The 16837-nt window shown below is 42.3% G+C and overlaps 1 long non-coding RNA gene across 4 annotated transcripts in view; it reads left to right on the top strand.

Moving 5' to 3' along the window:
* LOC135185658 (uncharacterized) overlaps positions 1–16837 on the top strand; it is a 38836-nt gene that overhangs the window by 14215 nt on the left and 7784 nt on the right. For all 4 annotated transcript variants that reach the window (XR_010306561.1, XR_010306560.1, XR_010306559.1 and 1 more), the window contains exon 2: positions 12422–12540. This is a non-coding gene — a long non-coding RNA (uncharacterized LOC135185658). The remainder of the gene's footprint in view (positions 1–12421; positions 12541–16837) is intronic.

Here is a 16837-nt window from a genome sequence, read left to right as displayed (position 1 = left end):
TACCAGGTGCCAGTGTATAACCTATCCTAAGTGCCTGCAGCCCCTGTTTGCTGCACTCCTTAGCGCAGCTCTGTTAGTCTGTGGGGTGCACCTTAAATCCTGAGATGGGGTTGGGAAGTCCAGCTGTTTAAGAAGGATGTATTCAGTCACAGGATGAGAGAGATTTCTGTGGTGATCTCAGCCTGGGGTGCACAGTGCTCCATTGGCAGTACTCTTGGTTCCAAAGAAGGGGTAAGGCTCTGGTAGATGGCCTTGATAAGTTCTGCAGCCACAGGGCTGAACATCACAAGACAATGGGTTAAGTGGCTTCATGATTTGTGCTAGTGACAACTGTTTGCTAAAGAAAGATATAATCTAGAATTAATATTCTTCTCCTTAAAATGTTTCCTTTGGTACTAACTCTACCTGCTGAAATATGCTATTCATATTTGAGCTGCTGCCATACACTGAATTTGGTAGGATGAACAAAGTCTTGATTCTTCAGCTTTTAAATAAAGCATAGATTACAAAAAAAAAAAAAAAAAAAAAGTTCTTTTTTGTTTTTTAACCTCTGTTGCTTTAGAGGCTTCTATATGTGGTGACAGCATTGTGTTTATGAAATAGATGTCTTCTACCTTTGCTTGTGTTCTGTTTGTAACAATGACCTAAATTCATATATTTTGCTCTCTGAAACCACTTGCAAAACTGTTATTCAATATTGCATCTATCCAATCCAGTGTCAGTTTCTGATCCTGCATCTCAGTGCTTTAACTGCAGTTTACAAAGGTGAAATAAATCAAGAGTGTGATAGACAGACCTTAGCCCATTCCTGGTGTAACTCTGTAAGAGTTGAATAACACCAGAACTTCTTGGAATCGCAGCATGGCTGTACACAGCAGTGGGTAATGCAGACACAAGAATCTGTAGTGCTTGCCCCAGTCCTGTGCTAGAAGGTTTTCTAGGGGGATAGCTTTAGGGAACTGTTTATCTTTCTGTGCTGCTTTTCTCTGAAGACCCAACAGAACTGATAACTTCCAAAAGCCTTCTGGAATTTGCTTTTAGCAGCTGCTAGTAGCTTGACTTTACATCTTTACATGGTAGGATTAAGTGAGGGCACTTTCAAGAGCTGGAAAAGGTTTTCTTTGGCTGTTATTTAGATTTATTTTTTTCCCCTCTCTTGATTTAGTTTTAATCTAATCTCTTCTGGGCACCAAGCAGAGCTGAAAAGGGAGTGACTTTTTATCTAAATTGAAGTGATAGCAGTTGATCAGGTTTTCATCATCTGTCTTTGCTGTCATTGGAGCTTCCTTTGTGATCTGCAGCTGACTGAAAGAAATGAAAACTTAATTGAATTCTTTAGCTCACTAGACAGTTATTTATAGATAGGTGTGTTGAAGCATGGTCAGTGTAGGGCAGAGTTCTGTTTCTTGCCATGAATATAAAAGCTTTATTGATTTAATTGACAGCAGGACCTTATTTGACTTTTGTGAAAAAACAGGATGAAACTTAGCTTCGTACCATGACTTGGGAGTTGGTCATGATGACTGACAACAGGCAACTGGATCATCCTGGTAAGGTTTCAGGTAATCCTGATCTCCCACCTTGTCATTTTGTTGCTGAGTCAAGGATTGAGGAGGTTTTTAAACAATGTGTTTCACAAAAATATGCTGGCCTCACTTGTTCTGTGAAATATGATAAATTCCTTGTAGAGTCTTCAAAAAGTGTTGCAACCTTTTGTCTTTACTTCGGTTTCCCTCATATGTAGTTGACAGTGATAGGAACATTTTATCACGCAGGTTTTGTACCATTAGAACAACATCATCGCTGTGCCTTAAGTCACCAAGCAGCAGAGAGAAATTCAGCCTTCTCAAATAGTTGTAATACAAAGCATGCAAAAAGCATTTACCCAAAATGCTTCATTTTTTATTATCTGCCAGAAGTATTAGCTCAAACTAGAAAAGCAGAGATTTTAATTGCACTATATATTGCAATAAATACTATAACAGCTTTCCAAGGTCTTATTTCAGGTAGCTATATTGTCACTAGCAACTATTCTAGTCACTGTGCATTGATTCCACATGGGGAATTTTTCTACTCCAAGTTAAATATGAACATAGTTTTCTGCTTGCAAGCTCCGTGCTGCTTTTTAACTTGGAAAATAAGCTCTTTGACCAAGGATTTCATCAAATGAGGGAAAAGAAATACCCAAATAGAACTTTAGTTTAAATTTAATTTCTTTAGAAAGGAGCAGGGCATGATTTCAGTTTGGTTTTTTTTTCCCCATTGAATTGCATTTCCAAATGTTATTACAGTGAAACAGATTTAGGAGTTTGGGGTATACAGAATATTTATTGTGATAAATGTCCTTGGATTTTCCTTGCTTAATTCACTGTGTATTTGCAGAGGTGACCTAAGCACTAGAGCAAATATTGACAGGTCATCTTTTTGGGGAGGATGAGAGAAATATCTAAGAGTCAGCAAAGGCTGCAGTGTGCAAAAGTTGCTCAGAGCAACAGCTTTCTTTTTGTTTGACTTTACTCATTCCTCTTCCTCAACGATGTTCACTGAAGTTCACCACCAAAACACTTTGAAACATTTATCCACTCACAGGCTACAAATTACAAATAGCAGCTTAACCATCGTTGCACATTTTTAATATCCCAGAATGACAAAAGTAGTTTCTGTGAGCACTGGAATGTAAAGGTTCCTAACAGTACTCAAATGTTTCCAGCAGTCCAGTAAAGTTATGGGTAAAACTGGACCATATTTCCTAATAGGAAAACAGATTCTGAAGGAGCAGTAGCTGCTTCTGCCCCTGAGAGAGTAATGAATTCCAATCACTCATCAGTAGTACTCTGGTGTTTAATCTGAATGAGTGCCTGTCATATGAAAGTTGCTGTGGTTGCCACTGTCCCTTTCTAGATTGAGGAGTGTTTATTAGTTTGATAGCAGGAAATGCAATCATATGTACAGGGCTAACAAAATGTCACAGATGCTGTCGCTGCATGCTGAAGTGTTGAGATACATGATGAAATAGACCTGATAATGTCTGGGATACTTGAAAAGGATATCTCTGGCTTGCTCTCATCAATTATTTTTGCAGCTTAATAAGGAAACAACATTAATGAATAGTCTTAAACTTCAGCAGGAGGGAAAAAACCCCTAATTTTCAGAATAAACAGAAAGCTTTGCACTCTGGTTGTGAGAAATATTAATAGACAAATTTGTCTACCACTACCTGAAGAGAGCATGGAGTGAGGAGTGGGCAGCCTCTTCTTGGTGGCAAGTGGTAGGGCTAGATGAAATGGTTTCAAGCTGTGCCAGGGGAGGTTTAGTCTGGGTATTAGGAAATATTTCTGCACTGAAAGGGTTCTCAAACACTGGAATGGTCTGCCCAGGGCAGTGGTAGGGTCACCATCCCTGAAGGAGTTCAAGCAGCAGGAAGACCTGATGCCTAGGGACATGATTTGGTGTTGACTATTTACTACTGGGTTGAAGGCTGGACTGGATGATCTCTGAGGTCTTTTCCAACCAAATGTATTCTGTAATTCTATGAGTTTGAATTCATTGTCAGGTTGAGGGTTCAGCTACTGGATCAGCTTTTGGTGTGGAGGAGCTATGAAGGGAAGACTGGATCAGGAAAGAGCAAAGAATGCCTTGCTTTCAGAAATAAAGGTAGAGCAGCACACCACAGTGATTTCACAGCAATTATCTTCCACGTGTCCAAAATATTGAGTACCAGTCTAAGGCAGCCTTTCTTTTTCATGGGTGGTAAAATGTAGTTTCAGTTAAAAGAGAATGGATAAAAATTCAAAAATTTAGATTTTATTTTGGTGACTCCTCTTAAAAAAAAAAAAAAAGCTAAGATATTTGCCAAGTTTCAACTCTACAAAGTCAACTCAGCCCTCCTAGGAGCAATTATGCAATAGCAAAGGCTGCCAAGTGCTGTTTTGTAACCAGTATCACTGGAATATGCAAGACTCAACAAGATGCTTATCTGTCAGGGGTGGTGTAGGATTAGTGAAAATATGCTTCAGGAGGCTGGGATTTAGATGGCCTTTGAAATCCTACAGACTGAATTTTGTCCCGGCCCAGATGATTCTAGGAACACATTGTAAGAGCTGTTACATAATGGGATCAGCACTAAAAGGAAAAGGAGGTATGTATTCTCCAAAATATTTGAGGTGTTTTCATTAATGTGTGCCACAGTGCTTTACTACTGGAGACCCTGAATGCCTGATGCCTTGTAGCACTGAGCCCTTGGAACTCAAATTCATGCGTTTCAGTGCCAAAATGGGGAAGTATGTCTACTCAGGTGTCTAAATGTTGAATGCTGAATCTTCCTGAGAATCTGGCCCTTAAATATCAAACCTGGTAATCTCTACTGATAACCAGTTCAGCAGAAACCTACAGTCAGCACTTTCAGTCCAATGCTGCCTGTCACTTAGACATGCAAAGGTGGGGATTTGATACAAACTAGATAACGTAGGACCTGCTGGAGTTGTTTGCTTTGTGGCTTTAGACATACAAATGGAGTTCTGCTCCAAACAATGTAAAATCTAATGCTTAATTCAATGAAAACACCACACATTTCTGATAATGAAGTTGCCTTTCATTTCTGAAATGAGTCTTTCCAGAATGCCTGAAAATGAATTTGCAGCAGCAGTCATTATGATATAGATTACATCATGCTTGTTTGGATGCACATAAAGCTTCAGACCTGGTCCTAAACCAGCATTAGCCTTTACTCTCCTTGCTTTAGGAAACATTTTAGTGCTAGCTGCTATTTAATGGATGTAGCTAAGGCTGTGTTTATCTATTCAAGGCTTACTGGTTGTGTTATGCTTATAAATCTCCATAATTAGGACTGCACATTCCATAATTACAGCTGCAAATGAGAAGCCTTTTGCCAGAGCTTGTTTTGACTGTTGAGTTTATGAAGAAGGTGTTTGGTCTGGTTTGGTTTTTCAGGGGTGCTACTGCTTCAATTTGCCTGGATTTTTATTGGTTTACCATAATTCTTACCTCCTTTTAACAAAGCCACGGCAGTGAAGGGTTAGGTTGTAAGCAATTTGTCTGTTTTGTTTAGTTTCCTTGAGATTCTAGTTGCTACTTGTCAAATAGCCAGATATTGAGGACAGTCTTGGAAGCTGCAGATGATCCTGCATTTAACTTCATTATCCTAACATACATACAAAGAGAAGCACAATGGGGTAGCTTTTAGTGGCTGTTCTATATTCATAGGATCAGTCAGGGTTGGAAGTGACCACAAGGATCATCTAGTTCCAAGCCCTCTGCCATGGGCAGGGACACCTCATGCTAGATCAGGCTGTCTAGAGCCTCATCCAGCCTGACAGACACCTCTGGGGATGGGGAGAAATGAGATCAGTATTATGCAGCAAAACAACAATTGCAAGCAAGAAGTTTATAAACAAGTCATGTTGTTTTTCCCTACATTAAAAAAATATTGCCCACAGTATGAAAGATATTTATGAATTTAATTCATCAGCAGCCTGGGATTCATCTTTTGTGGCAATCTTATACTCACAGAAGTTGACTTAGTGGCATAGGAATTTCTTTAATGCATCTGAAGTAATTCAGGCTTGCAATTTTGCCACCAAAAAGTATCATCTTTGGCATTTGTGACCTTTCAGTATCTTAAAGGGTCCTACAAGAAAACTGAGGAGGGACTTTTTAGGCTGTCAGGTGGTGATAGGATTGGGAGGAATGAAACAAAGATAGAAATGGTTAGAGTCAGACTGGATGTTAGGAAGAAGTTCTTCACCATGTGGGTGGTGAGACCCTGGAATAGGTTGTCCAGGGAGGTAGTCGAAGCCTCATTCCTGGAGGAGTTTAAGGCCAGGCTGGATGAGGTTCTAGACAGCCTGATCTAGTGTGAGGTGTCCCTGCCCATGGCAGGGGATTTGGAACTAGATGATGCTTGTGGTCCCTTCCAACCCTGACTGATTCTGTGACTCTGTGATTCTATGATTTTCTAGAAAGTTTTTCTCTATCGATGATGAGTAAAAAAAAAAAAGAGTAGGAGTGATGTCTGAATAAATGCTCAGCATGGCACACAATGTAGTACAAGATGTTACTGCTTCTCAGGCTGAAAAGATCAGGACAAATTTAGAGTTTCTGCCCCATGAAAGGAAAAAAAAAAACCCAAAGTTCAAAAAGGTAAAAACTCGCAAAAATGAAGAGACTTCTTGAAAGGGAATTTAAAAGAGCAACCAACAGGGCAAAATGATTAAAGACCCTACATTAGAAGCTCAAAGTAAAGGAAAAAAAAAGGGAAAAAAAAAAAAAAGAACCTTTTCCTAAAACCAGCTTGGCCAGCAGGACAGCAACAAGGTACTGCTCAGAAATGCAAATGACAGATCAGCAGGATGAGATGGATTTTGTCCCAGGATTCACAGTGCCATTGCAGGAGTTCTAGAAGAACTCAAATATGGAACTGCTCACTTACTAGCTACAGTGGGAAATTATTCCTATTATTGAAGGGATGAATAGTGTTAAAATGTTTAAATGTTTTGTCTTTGTATAGAGTAACGGCTAGCTACGGATTAAAAACAGGAGGTAGAAAAACTCATGAATTTGCCAGTGGGGCAGTCAGTGTCTTCTCCTGTAGAGTCTACAGTGCAACCTGAACTAGTCAATACATTTATAAGTAGTTTAAGAAAAGCAGATGATGAGCTGCTAAACAGAAACAAATGGGTGGACATAGCTTTCTGGGTCAGGCTATCCCCAAAGTCCAAGTTGCCAAAACTGCAGTGGTACCATAGAAGAAATTCTTGTTTTGTTTCTCTAGTCTTTTCTGAGTACCTTGTGCCGTCCACCTGCTGCTTCCAGGCAGACATCCATTGTGATCTTGCTTGGCCAGTTGTATATTCTGTGAACTGAGGGGCTCTTGCCTGTTTTATTGCTTGAATGTGTCCAGAGCAGGGCACCAAGGCAGGCGAGGGGGCTGGAGCACAGGCCTAGGAGAAGAGGCTGAGGGAGCTGGGGGTGTTCAGCCTGGAGAAGAGCAGGCTCAGGGCAGACCTCACTGCTGTCTGCAACTACCTGAAGGGAAGTTGTGTCCAGATGGGGTTGATCTCTTCTCCCAGGCACCCAGTGACAGAAATTGGACACAGCCTCAACCTGTACCAGGACAAGTTTAGGCTGGATGTTAGGAAGAAGTTCTTCACGGAAAGTGTGATTGGCATTGGAATGGGTTGCCCAGGGAAGTGGTGGAGTCACCATCCCTAGTGGTGTTTAAGAGGAGGCTGGATGAGGCAGTGCCATGGTTTAGTTACTTAGAAGGGCTAAGGTAATAGGTTCGACTCTATGATCTTGGAGGTCTTTTCCAACCTGGTTAAGTCTGTGATTCTGTGATTGATTTGTAAGACTTCTGAAATGAGGGAAAAAATTCTGGGACGTGCAGAAGTTGTTTCAGTCTGGATTCTGAGGAGGCTGTAGACACTTTGCTACTTGTACAAGATAATTTACAGCACTTTTTGTGTGGCATGGGTTGCTGGACCCTGTCTATTCACTGTTCCACTACTTCCTCTGTCATTCAGAGCTCACCAATTTTACTGTATTTCAGGCTGGTACCTCTAAAGTTCACTTCTTAGAAAGTTCCTCTCATAGTTTAGGCTTGAAAAATAGTTTCCATTTTTCCCCCCACATACATCTAATGTTTCCCAGAATTGATCCTGGTTTCTTCCTGAATGAGGCAGACAAATTCTGCCTCCAAACATTTCCTATCTTCTTCCTGTATTTCCCTGAAAACCCATGACTGCAATGGCAATTAAAAGCTTACCTGATGATTCAGTCCAGCCACCCATATCTCAAACACCACAGACACATGCACTATTGATCCTCTCTTTAAAAACTGCCCATGTAAATTTATTTGAAAGGCTCTGGAGCCCTGCAGTGTTGCTGAATAAACACCTAATTGTAATAATATGTTTGATACACGAGCTCCAGTGTTAGCTGAATTCCACTTCAGGATATCGAGGATCACAGACACCTCCTTCCCAGTTAATCGTTGTGTTTAATTTGCTGAAGCAAGACAATACTTTGCATTATAATAGAGCCCAAAAGGCCTCAAACTGTTCATTCCCCAGGGCAAGGCAAGAAATGCAGAAGAGACCCAAACATGTTGAATATCCACCAAGAAGAACAGCTAGTTTCTGGCCAGTTTTTGATAACAATTTGCTGACATGAAAATTGACTATTATGTAGTGCTTTTGAAGTCCTCCTGTACTGTGAATCCCTTCGGTTTCCGTGAAGCAAATATCTAATGGTAGCAGACTGCTTATTTTGGACAATGTGAAATGACCTGAAGTAAGCATCTTAAAATGAGACCTTGGCTGAATAATCATGAAACTGGGGGTGCTGGTGGATGAGAAGCTCAAGGTGAGGCAGCAGTGTGCACTTGCAGCCCAGAGGGCCAACCAGAGCCTGGGCTGCATCAGGAGAAGTGTGGCCGGCAGGGCCAGGGAGGTGATTCTCCCTCTCTGCTCTGCTCTGGTGAGACCTCACCTGGAGTACTGCATCCAGTTCTGGAGCCCCCATTACAAGAGGGATGTGGGCATGCTGGAGTGTGTCCAGAGAAGTGCCACAGAGATGACCAGAGGGCTGGAGCAGCTCTGCTGTGAGGAGAGACTTGAAAGAGTTGGGGCTGTTCAGTCTGGAGAAGAGGAGGCTCTGAAGTGACCTTATTGTGGCCTTCCAGGATCTTCAGGGGGCCTACAAAAAAGCTGGGGAGGGACTTTTTAAACCATCAGGGAGTGACAGGATTAGGGGGGAATGGAGCAAAGCTGGAGGTGAGGAGGTTCAGACTGGAGGTGAGGAGGAAGTTGTTGAGCATGAGAGTGGTGAGAGCCTGGAATGGGTTGCCCAGGGAGGTGGTTGAGGCCTCATGTCTGGAGGTGGTTAAGGCCAGGCTGGCTGAGGCTGTGGGCAGCCTGCTCTAGTGTGAGGTGTTCCTGTCAATGGTGGGGGTTTGGAGCTGGATGATCCTTGTGGTCCCTTCCAACCCTGACTGATTCTATGACTCTAAACTGATTGCAGTTCTGAATCATTTTCTGCCACTGGGTAGGCAGCAGCCAGAGCAGACATGGTGTTTGCTGGTGACTGTTTTTGTGAGGCATGTTTGTGCAAAGTAAATGTCCAAGGTGAGAACTCATCATCCTTTGACAGTCATTTTAGGAAGTAAATTCTGGTAAGTCCATCTCCTCTGAACGATAAGGTAAAATCTCAGGGTACTGGAACTGCTGAAGTGGGACCTGTTTGATATTAAAGATTTGTAGTTAGCCTAAAACCAACAGGTGGTTGGCTTTTCCTTTTCTGCTTCCCTCTGAGCAGGTCAAACTTTGTCACATATATGAGTTGTCTGATGGTTTTTATTCTTCCTAAACAGAAAAAAAACCCCACCCAACCCTATAACTTCATAAAAATAACATGACTTACGGTTTTGTTGTCTCTGAGGTAGCCTTCAATACCAGTTATTTAATCCTTAGTTGGGAGACTTTCCATAAGGAGAACTTTAAGCAAAGCATAGTTGCCCCAGATGATCAGAATCTTGGGAAGATGCAATGTGAAGCTACGAATCCTGCAGCTTATTTTTCCTTGCTGACTGCATTCCTTTGCTGTACTTTGATTATCTGCTTTCAAGATTTCTACCGTTGCTGAAGTAAAGAGCAGACATGATGTAAAAGGGTAGCTCTCTACCAGCTCCAAAGAGAAGCCATAACGGCCCAGATAATCCTCTGGGTAAGCAGTGACTTCCTGAGGTGGTAATTTATGTGACGTTTGTGTGTGCCCTGTGTGTTTAACCAACAGGACTGGGCATTTGCAGCCTGAAGAGGCTCTGTGCATTTTGCATTTGCAGCCTGAAGAGGCTCTGTGCATTTTGCATTTGCAGCCTGAAGAGGCTCTGTGCATTTTGCATTTGCAGCCTGAAGAGGCTCTGTGCATTTTGCATTTGCAGCCTGAAGAGGCTCTGTGCATTTTGCTTACAGGTGCTGAGTTCTTTCAGAGGAATGCACTGAAGCCTCCCTTTGTGCCACGTTTGATACCCTGACCATATTCATACCTGACTTCTGCCAATATGAATGCCCAAAGAGTTCTCTGAAAATGTCTCAGTGGCTTTGGCCCTGAGGGTTGCTCTGGAATTCATCAAGTGCACTGACTCCCTGCATTGCCTAGTAGCCTGTGAAGATTCAGCTCACTGTCAGCCCCGCAGTTCAGCAACCTAGAATGATGCAGCATAACTTGGGAAACAGCAGCACTAAATTAGAGATGCAAGCTGCAGACTGTAGTATTAAAAATGTGTTCTCCTACTGTGGCCTAATTTGCTTTTTTCTTTTTATGCTGATAATGTATCTGAACCCACACTGCGAGCAGTGTGCAATGAGTTTCTAGGCTTTTGGCATCTGGCATGGACAAACTGTGGATTCTCTGCAGCTTCAAACAGCAAATGAAATGAGAAGATCGATGGAATTCGTGTCTAGATGTGTGCCATGGAAATATGCCTAAACAAATGTAATTCTGCAGCAGGAGCACTGAAATTGGGTTGAGGCTAAAAACCCAGATCTTGCTTATCACATGAATTAATTAAGTGCAAAACATTTTCTTTCTCCTGTTGTTACACAAAGTAAAGGGCTGGGGATTTGAATCCTGTAATTCAACACATATAACTGCTGTCAGAACTTCTGGCTCAGGAAGCTCTGAAGCCGCAGGGTGCTGGAAGTGTAACCAGGGGAAGGATCACTGTGTGCTTGCCTTGCTCTGGTCCTTTTCCTTAGGCATCTGGTACTGGCTGCTGTCACAGCCAGGATGTCCAACTAGATAAACCTTTGTTCTGAGCCATCATGGTCACTCTTATGCAAGGATACATCTGATTACGAGTGAGTTTGATCTCCAGCACCTTCCAGGCCGAGACCACAGCTAAGGATGAATGAAATGAAGGGGATGAAGGCAGCGAGGAGGAAATGATTTGGGGGTCATGGAAGGTTGACTATGAGCCAGCAGTGTGTATTTGTGACCAGCAGAGCCAATGCCATTCTGGAGCGTATTAGGAGGGCTGTGGCTAGTAGGTTGAGAGAGGTTCTTCTGCCCTTCTAACTCTGCCCTGGTGAGGCCAATCTGGACTACTGTGTCCAGTTCTGGGCCCCCCAGTTCAAGAGGGACATAGAACTGCTTGAGAGAGTCCAGCACAGAGCCACAAAGATGATGAAGGGAATGGAACATCTCTCTTATGAGAAGAGCCTGAGGCATCTGAGGCTGTGCTGCTTGGAGAGGAAGAGCCTGAGGGAGCTGGGGCTGTGCTGCTTGGGGTAGGTGACTGAGAGGTGACCTAATCAGTGTTGATAAAGATGTAAAGGTGAGTGCCAGGAGGCTGGAGCCAGGCTCTGCTGGGTGATGCCTGATGACAGGACAAGGGGCAATGGGTGGAAGCTGAGGCATAGGAAGTTTCATTTAAACATGAGGAGGATTTTTTTTCCCTGTGAGGGTGACAGAACGCTGGAACAGGCTGCCCAGGGAGGTTGTGGAGTCTCCCTCTCTGGAGATATTCCAGACCTGCCTGGATATGTTGCTGTGTGATCTGGTCTAGGTGATCCTGCTCTGGCAGAAGGGTTGGACTGGGTGAGTTTTCAAGGTCCCTTCCAGCCCCTGACATTCTGTGATACTGTGAAACCATGACTGGAGTTTTAAAACACTGTTACTCAGATTTGGAGTAATTTCAAGGAATGTTGTGCTCTCCAAATATATGAAAATCCACTAGATGAACACAGCTCTTCAGAAGAAATAAACTGTATAGCTCCATGTGTTCTAAAAGGTTTTGGAGTAGCAAAGAAGTGGTTACCTTGTGATTCAGCTGCATCAGCTGCCTTGATGGATGCTATAGTTAAATCTGTACCCTTCCAGCACAGCCTGGTATAAGTGTGTGCCTCAGTTCTACAGTAATCACCTGGAAATACACCTTTCCCCCCCTCATTCTCTTTGTCTGTGTTTCTTTTTTCTGTTGGGGTGTGTGTGCTTGTTTATTTTTAGTTTCTTTGGGTTTATTTGTTTGTTTGTTTTGATTCAGGTGTTCTTTTTTAAAAAGAACCTTTGTTTGTTTTTTTTTCTTTCCTAAAATAGTACATCCTTTGTAGCAATATCTCCAGCATTTATGGTTAGTGCACCTAACACAAGGAGCCCTAATTTTGTCTGGGGTTTTTAGATGCTGCTGCATTGCACATCTGACCAGCATTTGAAGCTGAAGTGGTAGGAGCCAGTTTTACTGTGATATTCTGCAGTCTGCTTGAGATGCTCCCTCTCTTTCCAGATCATAGATATTTATGTAAGGCTGTGAAAGTGTGAGTTAAAGAGTTTTGCTAGCAATGCAATAAATAATTCATTCTTTTGTTTAAATAATACACCCTCTTTCCCGAATCTTTGCTGTCAGGAAAGTAGGCTTGGCCCTGGATGATTATCTCCTGGTGAGCATAAGAGAAGAGAGGCCTGAATTTGACACCGCTGAGTTGTCCTCAAACCTGCAACCGAGGCAAACTGTCCTGGAAGAGGGTGAGTGAATACTGATTTGACTCCAAGGGGTATGGTCAACTTTAGCCACATCTACTCACATTGCAGTGAGCAAAAAGTTGGAGAGGAGCTGAATCCCATTGTACTTGAGCCAGCAGCTAAGCTGTTTGCAGTCTCTGTTTTGAGTCTGGAGAGTGTTTGGACAGAAGCAAAATGTATTGGGCAGCTGATGGCAAATAAGGGAACCTTTGACCGTGAGCAGATGTTTTTGTTGTTATTGACCTTTCAGATATGGAAAACAATGCTACAGCAGTGTAAGAGCTCATACTTGTGACCCAGCTGTCTTTTGGTTAGTGCCTGAGACATACCAGCTAGAATTAAAACTATGAAGAACAGTATAGCACCATTTAATTTGCCTTGGGAAGAGCTGCTTATCCCATGCAGTGTGGTACTCCAACTGTCCAAATTAGGTGCAGTTCTCCTTCAGATGCCCTTTGGAGAGCATGAGCTAAAGGAGCTAAATCTATTCTGCAGTATGGAGACAAAAGGAAAAGGAGAGACCATTGCAAAGGAAGCAGGAAGTCTGAGACAGTCTTGATTTGATTTCCATAGATGTTTGTTCTAAAGATGCAGCAAGTACCAATATGAAAAAGCTATTAAAGAAATACCATTTCCCTCCCCCCCCTTTTTTTTTCCCCTGGATTTTTGCTGATTACAACTCCTTCTATAACAGTTTGTTTTGGTTTGTCTTTTCCCCTTAGAGTGCTGTTATTCTGCGCAGTTGTAGGAGTCTGTATTTAAAACTCATGCAAAGGGGAAAAGAAAATCCTGCAGTCTCAGGAGCACATATCTGGAGGGCCACAGTTTCTGATGAAATAAAGTTGTTAATGGAATTAGAATCACAGTGACATACCGTGAAAGGCTTCTCTTTATTACACCCCTAAGATTTATTAAGGAAATAGTCCAGACTCCTACATATTTCTGTGAATAGTGAGCAATATATATGTTAGTGTGACACTTGATGTACATATGTGTGACAGATTAAAGCAGATTTTAGCTGAGATGGCCTCTGGGAGAAGTTCACTGCCTTCCTGGCACTTTAAAAGTCCTCTTTTATTGATCAGATGCTTGAGAGCAAGAGATTGAATTCATTCAGTCTGAATTAGTTTTATCTAAATCTTCAACAGATTTTAAGAGAGTAATCACAGAATGGCTCAGGTTGGAAGTGACCTTAGAGGTCATCTAATCCAACCTGGAAGTGACCTTAGAGATCATCTAATCCTACTTCCCTGCCATGGGCAGGGATGCCTCTCAACTAGACTCAGCTGCTCAAGGCCTAAAGCATTAAAAAGTAATTTCTTCACTTTAAGGAACACCAACAACAGACTGTAAGAATATCAGATGCAATGAGTTTGAATAAAGAAAAAGCAAAGTCCAATTTGCCTATAGAGTTGTGCAGATAGGTAGGTGAATTTTTGTATACAGTCCAGTAGATCTCCAGGGATTACCTTGGTATTGCACTGGGGCTGTGGGAGTGAGTGCTGAGTTCTAGCTCATTCAATCAAATTCAATGTGGGTATGAGAGAATGAAGTCCACCAAATACAGGATCTAGGTCTCGCTCTTGCAATACATTACCCCTTCTCTTCTCCTGAGATCTGATATCTGAGACAGCCATCAGCCATATTTGTGGTTAGAAGAGGAGAAGAAAAGGCTCTGGTGGGATTTACACAAGATACTTTAAAAACAGTGAAAAGGACTGGCATGAGAAGTGGTAATTGTGATGACGCTGTGGAGAGAGCTTGAGACTGTGGAAGGAAAGGGGAGAAAGGAAGCTTCAGAGATTAGATAAGCAGACATAATTTTCAGGGCATAGCTGATCCAAACCTCAGAAGACATTGTGGTTCATATATCATTGGATTTTGACCTATGCTGGAAGTTCTTTTTAGCTGTGAGGCTGTAGTGAATTGGCAAAAAATGTATAAATTTTCCTTGAAACCTTTTGTCTTTGTGCCAAAATAAGCAAGATAAAAGCTTTTACCATAAGCCTTTAGCTTTCCTATAGCCCACAATCTTTGTTTCACTCACTCAGCATGCTTAAGAAGTGGGTTAAGGGTTTTTTTCTTGACTCTCCCACATCTATCTATGTATCTATCACACAGTTTTATGGCTTGATCTTGTATTGTGTGCAGGGAATATCTCATTGGCCACTTACTGTCTGCATGTCTTTAGTTGTCTCGCATTCAGTAGTCACAGCATATCAATGGGCAGCACTGAATACTTAAACACACAAAGGTGAATAAGACTCTTGGCCCCCAAATGGCCCCATAGGCAGAAGGTGCCATTTAGCATGAAACTATCAATATATATTTTAGGCTGAAAGCATAGAGACATTTAAAGTTTGAATCACAATCATAACTGAAAGAGTATCAAAACCATTAGTGGAATGAAGCCAATAATTTATCAGTTTTTCAAGACACCATTTGCAAGAGGCATTTTTGATCTCTTACTTTTGCATGTTCTTTTTTTACACATCCATTGATATTAAGCAGGCTGCATACTGATTGGTGACAGAAGGACCTTTGGAGTATGAGGTGGTGAGGTTTGCTTCTTCAAGTTTTAACTTTTGCTGCTGTTTAATTTGGAATTGGTCCTCGTTGCCATTCATTTTGGTTGTCTGCTGTGAGTTTAGAGTATACTTGGCATGCTTCCATTTTAGCCTTCCTTGCCATGCTGGAAATGGGCTCTGGATCAGACATTGCAAAGGACATGCATTTGCAGTCCTGCTTTTGAAAGTGGGCCTATCCCCAGCAGCACACATCTGCTTCTTGATGCTGCTTCACAGCTCAGAGTAGTTGTCAGAGGTGCCGTTGTTCAGTGTCTAATAGTGGGTGAACCCACACAGTGGAAACTTATGCTAGCTTTAATTTCATGGATGTTTCCAAGCTCTTTGTGAAGGCCAAGGGATTGGAAACTTTGATCCTGGAGCATCTAGAGTCTTTGCCTGATTGTCTCCATCCAATGTAGAATCATAATGATAGAATCAAGCAGGTTGAAAGAGATCTCCAAGATCATCCAGTCCAAACTATCACCCAGCCCTATCCAATCAACTGGACCATGGCACTAAGTGCCTCATCCAGTCTTTTCTTGAACATGTCCAAAGATGGCAACTCCACCACCTCCCTGGGCAGCCCATTCCAATGCCAATCACTCTCCCTGGGAAGAACTTTCTCCTAACATCCAGCCTAGACCTCCTCTGGCACAACTTAAGGCTGTGTCCCCTTCTGTTGCTGTTTGCCTGGCAGAAGAGACCAACCCCACCTGGCTACAACTTCTCTTCAGGTAGTTGTAGACAGCAGTGAGGTACCCCCTGAGCCTCCTCTTCTGCAGGCTGCACACCCCCAGCTCCCTCAGCCTCTCCTCACAGGGCTGTGCTCCAGGCCTCTCACCAGCTTTGTCACCCTTCTCTGGACATGTTCCAGTATCTCAACATCTCTCTTGAACTGGAATTGGACACAGTACACAAGATGTGGCCTGACCAGTGCTGAGTACAAGGGGAGAATAAACTCCCTTGTCCTGCTGGCCACACTGTTCCTGTTAGAGGCCTGATACAAGTTAGGAACAAAAGATGCTCTAATGGAGGGGAGGAAAATTCAGGTGTGAAATTCAGGTATGAAAATGCAATGTTTTATATGCTTTTGTTTTTGCTATTGTAGTGAATAATCACTAGCATTCAGAAATAAGTGGATAATCTGTTTTTCTGTCACTTGGCATACCTCATAAGCATGGCCTGATTCTGTGACTGTACGTCCTCCTGAGTTCCACTGCACTTTTTCTATGAGAAAAGTGGGCCTCAAAGAGACAGGAAATATATCAGTAAAGTCTCTCAATTCCTGCTGTGTGACCACATAAAAGTGAAGCAGAGTTTGGCTTGTGGTGAGAATTTTCCTAGTAACTCTATAGAGCACCTTTAAAGGAACCCAGAATTTTCTGCTTGAGTAAATTTTGCTTTGCTGATGAAATCTGCGATGCTTAAAGTGGAAACCTTCTTTGGTAAGTGAACAAAGCCATCAGGTGTGTTATCTGACCTGACAGCCTGGTGTTTGATTAATCAAACTGTTAATTTGATTTTTAAATGGCTGTTGCTCTTTTAGTACATCTGACTTAAGTGCCTGTTTATAATTACGGTACCGAATCAAAGGCTCTTCCCGAGCATTGTACAGATTAGTTTGTGTTTTGATTTTAGTAGTTGTAAAAACATCTAGCACTGGTGTTTACTTTAAAGCACCAATATGTTCAAAGAAACACATAGTTAAAGTGATAAAGCAGTGCCCTCACACT

This window comes from Pogoniulus pusillus, chromosome 23, assembly GCF_015220805.1.
Source record: "Pogoniulus pusillus isolate bPogPus1 chromosome 23, bPogPus1.pri, whole genome shotgun sequence".
NCBI classification, from domain to species: domain Eukaryota; kingdom Metazoa; phylum Chordata; class Aves; order Piciformes; family Lybiidae; genus Pogoniulus; species Pogoniulus pusillus.
This window is presented reverse-complemented; position numbering and strand designations above follow the sequence as displayed.